The sequence below is a fragment of the Peromyscus eremicus genome, chromosome X (assembly GCF_949786415.1).
Source record: "Peromyscus eremicus chromosome X, PerEre_H2_v1, whole genome shotgun sequence".
In the NCBI taxonomy this organism is placed as follows: domain Eukaryota; kingdom Metazoa; phylum Chordata; class Mammalia; order Rodentia; family Cricetidae; genus Peromyscus; species Peromyscus eremicus.
Window position 1 is genome coordinate 108,514,035 of NC_081439.1, and position 11,478 is coordinate 108,525,512.

The window sequence follows — 11,478 nt, forward strand, 5'->3', positions numbered from 1 at the left end:
TATCAAGTAAATTTGACAGAGAACAGGTCCCAGTGGATATGGAACACAGGAAAAGGAAGTTCTGGCAGTAGGAGCTGTAAGCAGAGTGAAGAGCTGTCTACAGATGGAAGCAATTTCTTCCATTTCAAGCTTTTTCTGGGAAGTGTGAGTATGCAAGGTGTGTGGGAAAGGAGAGCCTAGTGGAAAAAAAATTTTTATGTCCTCCTTATAAATCCCAACCACTGTAAGAAAGGGAGAGATCCCTGGAAGTTTTCAAATGAATAAAGCAAGCCCTTCTTTACTGAAGGTCACTGACTTCATCAGGAGACTTTGCTAACTAAGTATAATTGGGAACAATGGAAGACAATATAAATCCAAGTTATACCCCATCTCTGAACCCAAGTTTTACTATATGCCCAAAGACTTTGGATTAAAACCTCTAAGACCCTACCCTCTAGTTCTAACATCATATAATTGAGTTTTCAATATCCATTGATGGTCTATAAAACTAAAAAGATATTTTTAACTTCTATAAATCTTTTATCTTGAAATATATTTAAGCAATGTTTATAGAGTACTTACTATGTCATATGTACCATATAAATAACTTTATATGAGTAATTTCAGTTAATTCCCTGTAGTGGTTTGAGTAAAAACTGTCCTCCATAGGCTAAGTTATGTGAACACTTGGTCCCTGGTTGGTTGTACTGTTTGGAGAAGTTGTGCAAGCTTTGGGAGGTAGATCCTTGCTAGAGGAAGTATGTGCTGGAGGTGGCCTTTGAGCGTTTACAGACTTATCGCATTTTCTGTTCACTCTTTCCGCTTTGTGTTCATAGTTGAGATGTGACCTCTCAGCTTCCTGCTGCTGCCGCCATGCCTACTGTTTGCCACCATGCTACCCCCCACCATGATGGACTCTTAACCCTCTAGAATCATAATGCAAGATGAACTTTTTCTTATGTAAGTTGCCTTGGTCATGGTGTTTTATCACTGCAACAGAAAAATAACTAATATACTCCCCCGAATCCTAAATAAGAAGCACTATTATTTTCATATGGAAATTGAAATTCAGACAGACTAAACAAAATTTCTAGAGTCACCCAGCTGAGAAAAGGTAGGGCCATAATTCGAAACTAAAGATGCCTGATTCCATATCTCAGTTCTAATCATTGTTTACCAAAATGACTGTGGAGTGCACATATAATCATACTCTTCATATGACAAAAACTAAGATGCAAATAATGTAATGTTACAGAACGCACAAACTTTAGATTCTGCTGCATGCAAATGTAACTTCTGATTCTATTTATTAGTAACTGTGAGCCTAGGTTTCCAGAAAAGTAAAGTGAATATGAAAGGAATAATGTCCAGACAAATCATAGCATATGATACAAATACTATAAAGAGCCTGCCATATGGTAAATACTTGATAAGAAGATAATTCTTTTCAACTTAAAAGTCGTTTCAATTAATATAGTGAAATAGAAGGTATATGCAATCATAATCATACTCTATTTATGCTTCACATATTGTGTAGTTTTAGAAGTACCAATAACAGGATCTGGAGAGATGGCTCAGTGATTAAGAGTGCTTGTTGCTCCTCCAAAAGGCCTGAGTTCTGTTCCAAGCACCTCTGTCAGGAGGCTCACAGTATTACAGCTATGTGGACTCTGGTGCCCTCTTCTGGCCTCCATAGGTATTCACAAAGACATGACATTCATTCACACAAACCCATAAATAAAAATAGTTTTTAAAAATCAGTAAGAATAAGGGAAAAAAGATGTCTTAACATTGCAAAAAATATAAGGGCCTGTGCATCTGACAGAGAGTACTTAGGCTTGATGTTTTGTTATTATTATTTGGTTGGTTGGATATTGCTTTTAGTCTCTAGACTAAATATATATTTACTCTGCATTTAATTTAACTACTAGAAACAAACTCAGAAGCAATATAGTACCAACAGCTACATCAGTAGTATTGTTTTAGCTCTCCAAAGTTCACTCATTAACACTTATATTCTCATTGTCAAATAATCAATATTCTCTGGGTCCTAGGCATATGGTGAGTGTGGCTACGATTTACCTTCCTGGGTGTTAGAAGTGTGTAAAGGGAAGGTGAGACTATTGAGCCTATTTGTGTCAGAATCCAGAGGTCAGGAGATGAGACTGCCTGGGCCATATCTCTAGAAACTCCCTAGAACACCAGAACACTTGTGATGACTGCTATTAGCTTGCTAAATGTACCCAACATAAATAGTGAGAACAGTAAGATGTCTTTAGTCTATATTCAGCTCCTGACACTCACAGCAGTGCTAAGGGGGAAGCTAGACAGAGATTATCACCCCATTTTATATGTGAGGTGGCTGAAGCTCAGAGACAGTATATACCTTATCTCCAGTCCTGCAGACATTAAAGGAGAGAAGTAGTACTCAAGCCCTGGTCTGTCTAAATCCTATTCTAAAGTTCACTAAACCACATGGTAAGAAATACGAGTCATGAGGAGCAGATCAGCACACAGCCCTGTGATCTGAGGTTCCCTATAAGCACCAACTGTGCAGCAAGACCTATAGGAATGCTGGTGTCGCATTTATAAAAGGGATTGAAAATAACAAATACAATGTGTAGAAATAGACACTTTGATGTCTCTCACAGCAAGCTCCCACCATGTTCCATTGCCCCAAATAGGCCTGACAGAACTTGAAAACCAGAGATGGAATTTTTTTCAAAGCCTGTTCCTTGGTAAGAACTATCTTATCAGTGAGAAAAGAATAGACAGTGAAGAAAATAAAGAAGAGAAGTATACCCTTAGGTATAGAAATTAAAATAAAATTCCTATGTTGATTCAAATTTCATAAAGAAATATAACACATGTTCAATGAAACATTTACAAGATCATAGTTAAGATATCAGTTGCCACAAAACTGCTTCATTATCAAACTATCTCTAAGTTCCAAAGCTTGAAGCAATGAGTATGTCTTTATACTTGTACATTAGTTGTGTATGTTGGACCCATTGGAGCAGTGGATTTCAACCTTCTTAATGCTGTGACCTTTTATATAATTCCTCCTATTATGGTGACCAGCAACCATATAAATACTTTACTTGCTACTTCAAATCTGTAATTTTGTTACTGTTATGAACTGTAATATAAATATCTGTGTTTTCCAATGGTCTTAGTTGACCCCTGTGAAAGTGTCATTCAATCCCCAAGGGGTCGCAGCCCACAAGTTGAGAACCACTGCATTCGAATTTTACTCCAAACTGTGGGAAGAGTCCATATCTCTTAACCTTTATCAGGAGGTAGAGTCCCTGAAGCACATTCCTATAGTTCTGATAAGACAAGGTGGCAAGGTTAACCACAAAAGCATATTCCAAGGTTATCCTTTTGCAGCTTGCCTAGTCACATGCCCAATCCTAAAGTTAAGCAGCGGAGGGGCACTCTCCAACTATACTAGGCCAAAGCAAATCACTAGCCAGTCTATCGTAATGTACTAGTTAATAAAAAGTGCTAATAGAGAAGAATGTGTATGTTACTTAAGAGGACATGTTGTGAAACACTTAAGCTATAACATTAAGCATATTTTGCTAAACTCCAGCTTTTCCATGTGATGTACTAGCTTTACTCACTGAATCACCATATTTCATGTCCCAATCTTGGGAACAGGGTTGAAGAAATCATTTAAATTCAGCAAAAACTTGAAGCTACTATATCCAAGGGAAAATATTTTTATGCACTTGAAGAGTTCTAGGTAAGAAAGCATTAACCATATTTTTCATTTTTATTACAGAGAAAATGATTCATCTCCTTGACATGCCAAGATCACTCTGAAGAGGGCTGAGTTCACTGCTAGGTAAATTGGAATGAAAACATGCCAAACATTTCCTCTCACTGAAATGAAAACTGAAACCCAGGAAAATGCATTGGGGATCTTTTTTGAGACTCTGAAGAGTAAGTAACAGTTGGGATAGCAAAACCACAAGAATTTATAGAATCACTGACCACAAGCAAGTCTAGTGTCATTTTCCTCTCCCAGAAAGCAAGCCAACCAGAACAGCAAAAGTGCGCACTCCGGTGTGGCTTAAGAAGTAGCTCGCTACTACTGTGTCAACAGTCAAAGTACAGGAGAATCTCCGGTTTCATTTCCTTCTTTTTCATTCCTATTGTGGCCCAGCCTCTAGTCAACCCAGTGGCCATAGCAATGGTAATGACAATGACACACAGGTATTGACAAATAAAGTCACAAAAACTTTAAAGACGACCTTTGCTTTACACCCAGTTAAACGGAAGCTCCAAGAGAGCAGAGTTAAGATAAAATATTTCTCTCTACAATCTCTTGCTGATCAACACTGACAGGAGTGAGATCATAGAAGTAGATAGTTTGTGGCCAGAAGACCCAAAGCAAGAGTCTTGAGGCACCATAGTCTCCCAAGAAAATTGAAGAAAAGAGCTCAGGTAAGCAAAGATCATCCCTGAACTGTACATGTGTGAATCTGGTCTGAGTCACCATGGCAATACCATTCAGAACTCAACTAATAGAGCACTACTTCTATTTCTTCCTGGCTACTGGTTGCGAAGTATGTAGGGCAGCTTCAAAATGCACCACAAATATTTTGAAAATTAAGGTGTCATGAGAAACTCAGCTCATGGATGGTGTGTTAGAGCTTGTGGTTTGAATTGAACCATATCAATTGCCTGATTACAAAAGAAAATATCAGCATGCTTTATAGAATTTAAACAAGACTCAGTGGCATAGGATTTAAACAAAATTCAAATATTTAAAATATCAGCAACACAGTCCAAAAACACATACAAAAATCCTGACCCTCACAGGGGAAGACAATCCAGGAGGCAGGTATCAGATTAAACTGAGTTTGGCCCTGTTATTAAAACTTTAAACTATCTGTTAAAAGAATGTTCATATGAGCAATTCTGACTGCTCTTAAAGCAAACAGAAAAATACATGAATATCAGGGGGTAGGGGTGGGGTCAAACTTTTGAAAACTAAAGACAAAGAATCCAAATCATGAAAACAATTGGAGAAATGGATAGATTACTGGTAGAAAGACAATGCCATGAAGGGATGTAGATTTTTCCATGAGAAACAATGGAGGCCAGAAGGAAGTGACACAGCATTTCTATTATACTAAGAAGAAAAATTGACATCCCTGATTCTGTATCCATTGAAACTATCCTTCAAGAATGTAAACAACTGGATAAAGATTTATAGAAATGCATATATGTAATAGTTGAGGTAATTCTGCCTGATATTTTTCCAAAATTAATGACAGAAATCAAACCAAGGTCCAAGAAACTCAAAAACTACCAAGCAGGAAAAAAATACTATAAAATCTGCAACTTAGCAAAGATCAGAGGAAACCCTCTAAAGAAATCAAAGGTGAAACCTCACCTCAACTCTAGAAAATAATGGGCAGGAATTACACTATACGATACAAGTAAGTAGAAACCATGTAAGCAAGATGAAAATGGAGGAAAATACTGAAGTCTTTAAAAGAAAAACAAAACACTACCTAGAATTCAATATTCAATGAAATCATTCTTTCAAACATACTCAGGCACCTCAAACCAAGTACTTTGACTAGGACATTTTTTGCTTTGGAGATGTGAGTAAAATCCTTATGTGCTGAGAAAATTTTGTAATATCTCAAAATCAAAATATCTGTGGTATGGACTCTAAGGATATATAATGCTAGAGGAAGGAAGACATACTCTTGTAACTTTACAAGTGACTTAAATGTTCTCATTACTCCATGAGAACTAAAAGAATCAATAGGCAGGACAATGAGAGGGGCAGGGTGCACAGCAAGCTAGCAAGGCAGCAGCTTCAGCACGAGTCTAGGGCACAGTAGCACAGTAGTGGTAGCAGGGGTGGTGGACCAACTAATTCAGAGTTCATATAAGTTAACCCCTGGAGAGTTCCATAAATATGCTGGCAGGCTCTTTTTTTCCCAAAGGATGTGCTTAAAACTACTATGTGGGCAGAGAGGGGCCAGAGCCAGGGTCAGTTGGTTCCAGACATAAATCAAGACAGGCTAGTACAATGAAACCTGATACAAAAATAACCTTCACAGTAGAGTGACTATACTACCATTATTTAATCTTTGACAACAGCAGTTGTTTTCTTGTTGCCATTACCTGACTTACTAGTATTAAAACCTCTAATAGTTAAAATGACAAACTTACATAAACCAGCAAATTAAAATAATCTTTGGTTAATTTCCTTCTCTATGCATGTTACTGTACTTCTAAGAAAACCAATTTCCACTTGAGTCTATTTAGGGAACATATTTATCATAAATTCTAATATAGAATTGATGTGTCACCGAGTATTCAAACTACATACAAATTGAGAGAAAGGACTATCAAAATAGGAAAGATAGAGCCAGTGAGATGGCTTAGTGAATAAAGGTGCTCTCCACCAAGCCTGATGACCTGAATTTCATCCCCAGAACACACATCATAGGAGTCCCAGAAGTTCTCCCCTGACCATCATAGGCATGGCATGGCATGCACACACACATGCACATACACATACACACACACACACACACACACACACACACGCACGCACGCACATGTGTGCACATATGTACTTATACAAAATTTTAAAAAATAAAGAAAGAAGCCAACATGGTCATGTTATTGACTAGGTTTTTCAAAATAGGTAAATATTTTCTCACAAAATATTTTGAAGAGAATGTATACAGGGTTTCACTATGTAGCCCAGGCTGACCAGAAACCCGAGATCCTCTTCCTTTAACCTCCAGAGTGCTGGGATAATAAATGGTCTTGATAAGATTAGATCAATGCTGCTTTTTAAAAAATTATGTATTCCAATTTGGGCCAGCACTTTAGCTGGTAGGAATAATGGCCAAGGCTTAATCTTTATTGAGGAATTACTGAGAGCCAGATACTACCCAAAATATTTACAATCTTCTAAATATTCCAGTGAAGAAAGCACTTCTTGTCCCTATTTTCAGAGGGAGCAAACTAAGTTTTAAAAACCTTACTTAATTAGAAGAAGAGCTGGTATTCCAACACAAGACACCTGGCATCAGATATAAAGCCCTTAACTTTTAGGGCCTTCTTTGCACCGGTATCCCTCCCTTGGTTTAGCCAGAGTTGATCATGGTAGATAGGTCCACCACAACCTAACCTTTCAAGGAATTCTCATACAACACGTGGGAAAGAGGAAACAACATACTTATTGACAGACTTGTCTTGCTATCACACTCTCTCATGCACGGAAGTAGAGTGCTTGAGCAGAAACTCATATTCTTTCACCCTAAGCAAAAACAGACTAATACTATCAATACAGCACAATGTTATGTATCTCGATATGTTCTTGTTTTATATACATAATTTAATTCTACATATCAGCCACGGATTCCCTTGTTCTCCCCTCCCACCCCCCTCTTCTTCCCCCCAGTCACCCACCATTCCCATCTCCTCCAGGGCAAAGACTCCCCCGAGGATTGAGATCAACCTGGTAGACTCAGTCCAGGCAGGTCCATTCCCCTCCTCCCAGGCCTAGCCAAGCATCCCTGCATAAGCCCCAGGTTTCAAACAGCCAACTCATGCATTGAGCACAAGACTGTCTCACCTATTCAGAGGGCCTGATCCAGTTGGGGGCCCCTCAGCCATTGGTTCATAGTTCATATGTTTCCATTAGTTTGGCTATTTGTCCCTGTGCTTTATCCAACCTTGGTCTCAACAATTCTCGCTGATATAAACCCTCCTCTTTCTCGCCAATTGGACTCCCAGAGCTCCACCCAGGGCCTGGCCATGGATCTCTGCATCCAGTTCCCTCATTCATTGGATGGGGTTTCTAGCATGACAATTAGGGTCAACAAGGCAAAGCGACAGCCTACAGAATGGGAAAAGGTCTTCACCAACCCCACATCTGACAGATGACTGATATCCAGAATATATAAGGAACTCAAGAAATTAGACATCAAAATGCCCAACAGTCCAATTAAGAAATAGACTATAGAACTAAACAGAGATTTCTCAACAGAGGAAACTCAAATGGCTGAAAGACATTTAAAGAATTGCTCAACATCCCTAATTATCAGGGAAATGCAAATCAAAACAACTCTGAGATACCACCTTACACATGTCAGAATGGCTAAGGTCAAAAACACTGAAGACACCTTATGCTGGAGAGGATGTGGAGCTAGGGGAACTCTCCTCCACTGCTGGTGGGAATGCAAGCTTGTACAACCACTTTGAAAATCAATATGGCGCTTTCTTAGAAAATTGAGAATCCATCTCCCCCAAGATCCAGCTATACCACTCAGGCATATACCCAAGGAATGCTCAATCATACCACAAGGGCACTTGCTCAGCTATGTTCATATCAGCATTGTTTGTAATAGCCAGAACCTAGAAACAACCTAGATGCCCTTCAACTGAAGAATGGATAAACAAAATGTGGTACATATACACAATGGAATACTACTCAGCAGAGAAAAACAACATCATGAGGTTTGCAGGCAAATGGGTGGATCTAGAAAAAATCATCCTGAGTGAGGTAACCCAGACTCAGAAAGACAAACATGGTATGTACTCACTCATAGGAGGATACTAGATGTGGAACAAGGATGACTGGACTGCTACTCACAACACCAGGGAGGCTACCTGGAAAACAGGACCCCAAGAAAGACAGGGGGATCACCCAATGACGGAGAAATGGATGAGATCTACATGAACAGCCTGGACGTGAGTGGGGGTAATAAAGGGCGAGGGTCGAGGGAAAGAGAGCTTAGGGGAGCGGGAGATCCTAGCTGGATCAAGAACAGAGAGGGGGAAGCAGGAATAGGAGACCATGGTAAATGAAGACCACATGAGAATAGAAAGAAGCAAAGTGCTAGAGAGGCCCACAGAAATCCACAAATATGCCCCCACAATAGACTGCTGGCAATGGTCGAGAGACACCCCAAACTGACCTACTCTGGTGATAGGATGGCCAAACACCCTAATTGTCGTGATATGCTCTTCTTTACTGGTTATTAATAGGATATATATTTGAAGTTGGTTCTCCAGCAGCATAGATATAGTCCTTGTCAAGTCATCCACATTCTCCATTCTTGTCCAAGGATCAATCTCAGGGAAATAGTCGAAAAAGCTTAAATAAATCTTGAAAATAAAAGTTAACTGATTCCTAAATTGTTTCTTCTATTTTTCTCACTTTATGTCATTTTATACTGCACTCCTGAGAACCTAATCATTTTTCAAATTCTGTTTTTGCACAGATAAACCTACTTCAGACTCTTAGTTCTTCCATTTCCTAGTTTTATGCATGACCTTGGGCAAGTTGTATAACCTTCCTGTGACTCACTTTCCTCCACTCAAAAGTATGAATACAAGTGTCTCAACACAAGGAACTTAGGGAGGAAAAACCTTACACATGTGGAAACATTCAGCAAAATAAGGACACAAAATAACATTTTTTGTTTTAAGTTGTATGAATTATCAAAGGGATGAACAGTTGAAATAAAAATGACAATAAAATACTCTTATAAATCCAAGGAGACAGGATTTTTGATGGATGGCAGTTTCCATTTGTCTTTCTGTGACCCTCTGCTGCTCAGTTATTAATGATCTATATAGGCTGTCATTTTCTTGGCATTCATAAAAAGACCTGAGCTCAACCAACCTGCAAGTACATTTTCTGATAACTACACAGGCAATTGCAGTCTGTGTTAAGTCCACTTCCTGGACCACCACTTTAACCAATGCTTAGACTAAACATCGAGGCTTAAAATTAGTATCGAAAGCTATGTTATTGACCCACATTCCCCAACACTTGCAAAAACACCAATTAAAACTGACTATAGGAGATCATTACTGGCCAGTTTATCTGCTCTAGAATGCCTTAAACCATGTACTTCATGTTTCTATCACCCTAGGACACTCAGAAGTAGTGAGTTCAGACGGGCATGCAGAAGCATGCTTCCAAAAAAGGAAAACTCAAAATGAGAAATTACAGGAGGAAATTGAATCCACCAGACAAATTCTCAGCAATAAATTAACATATGCTGCATTTGCAGCAAGCATAAAACAACCCACTCCCTCAAATATCCATATTTTAAATTAAGTCTTTATTAAATATTGAGATCAGTTGAGTTTCCATCAATATTACACATGTCCTGCAATATTGTAATCATACATATTTCATTAACTACATATTCATAGCTTTCTAATAACATTTCCACTTGGACTTCCTGTCATCGGGGCTTACATTAGCATATAGGCATTTGGATTCCATGAGGAAGGGAAGCAAAACATAATAACCAAAATATGCTTTCATTCTCCCTGTCAGCAGGAACTTTAGCATGAGCCATATAATTGAAAAGCAGTGCCTGCCTGAAATATTGCATTACATAATGCAGCAGCAGATTCAGAACAAAGAAAAGAAAGCATACCATATTGTTTGTCATAGGTAATTACAGGTTTTCAATATTTTTTCATCCATTAGTTATCATTTCACCAAATCCACTTCTTGGTTTGTATAGAAGAAAGACTTCTGACATGTCCTTCTGCAAAACATTCATTATCTGGTAGAATGCAGAAAGCTGGAGCATAGGCACAGTAAGAGGCACAGACAGGCAGCCATCAAGTTAAAAAGCAATGATTCACAATGTTCTGTTATTTACTTACTTAATTTTTCTTACTTGCTTCTCAAGGCATCTCTTCAATCTGCACTGGTGCTGCGTGTATTTAACCTTCGCCTTTATTTATTTTCTTCTCAACCATTTCTCGGGTCAAGCTTGTCTTAACTTGACCAAGTAGGGCAGGGCAGAAGTCCCTATGAAATGTCAGTGCTAAAATAGATTCTCAAAAGCAGAACCAGAGATAGGATGGGATTTGTTTGCTTAGAGAACATGGCCAGGCTGCCACATCTGGCCTTTGAGCTAAGGAGAATTGAGGGCAGAGCTAGGATGAAATATAGGGCCATCCCCAGCCTGGGACTAGAGATCTACGTGAATAAATGCATGAGTCAAAGTCCAGGGCCAAAACTTAGGCCAAAGCTGTAAACAGCCAGACAAGCAGGGTAGAAATGGATAAATCCTTATCTGCAGTATCGCCTTGGTAGCAGGCACTTTTGAAGCTGCAGGACCCCAATCCCTCAGAATACCAATATCAAGCATGCAAAGCTAAACTCCTTCCATGATGCCTAGCATACAATGAGTGCTGGGAAAATCACCTAAGCCATGTGTTAAAATGTAAGTTTACAGAAATTCATATTCAATTATGAAGTACAAAGGCCTCTGTAATGAAAAAATTTTTATAACTCATTTGGTATCAAAAGTCTGACATGAACAATTGTGACATTTATAGCCTTTGTTTATCTTGCATAGAGTGAATATTTACACATTTTGTTGCTGATATATTATTCTGTGTGATTATGAAGCACTGCCTTGCATTTCTCTAAGGACATCATAAATACATACATTGGATTACTTTACAAAAACCTGA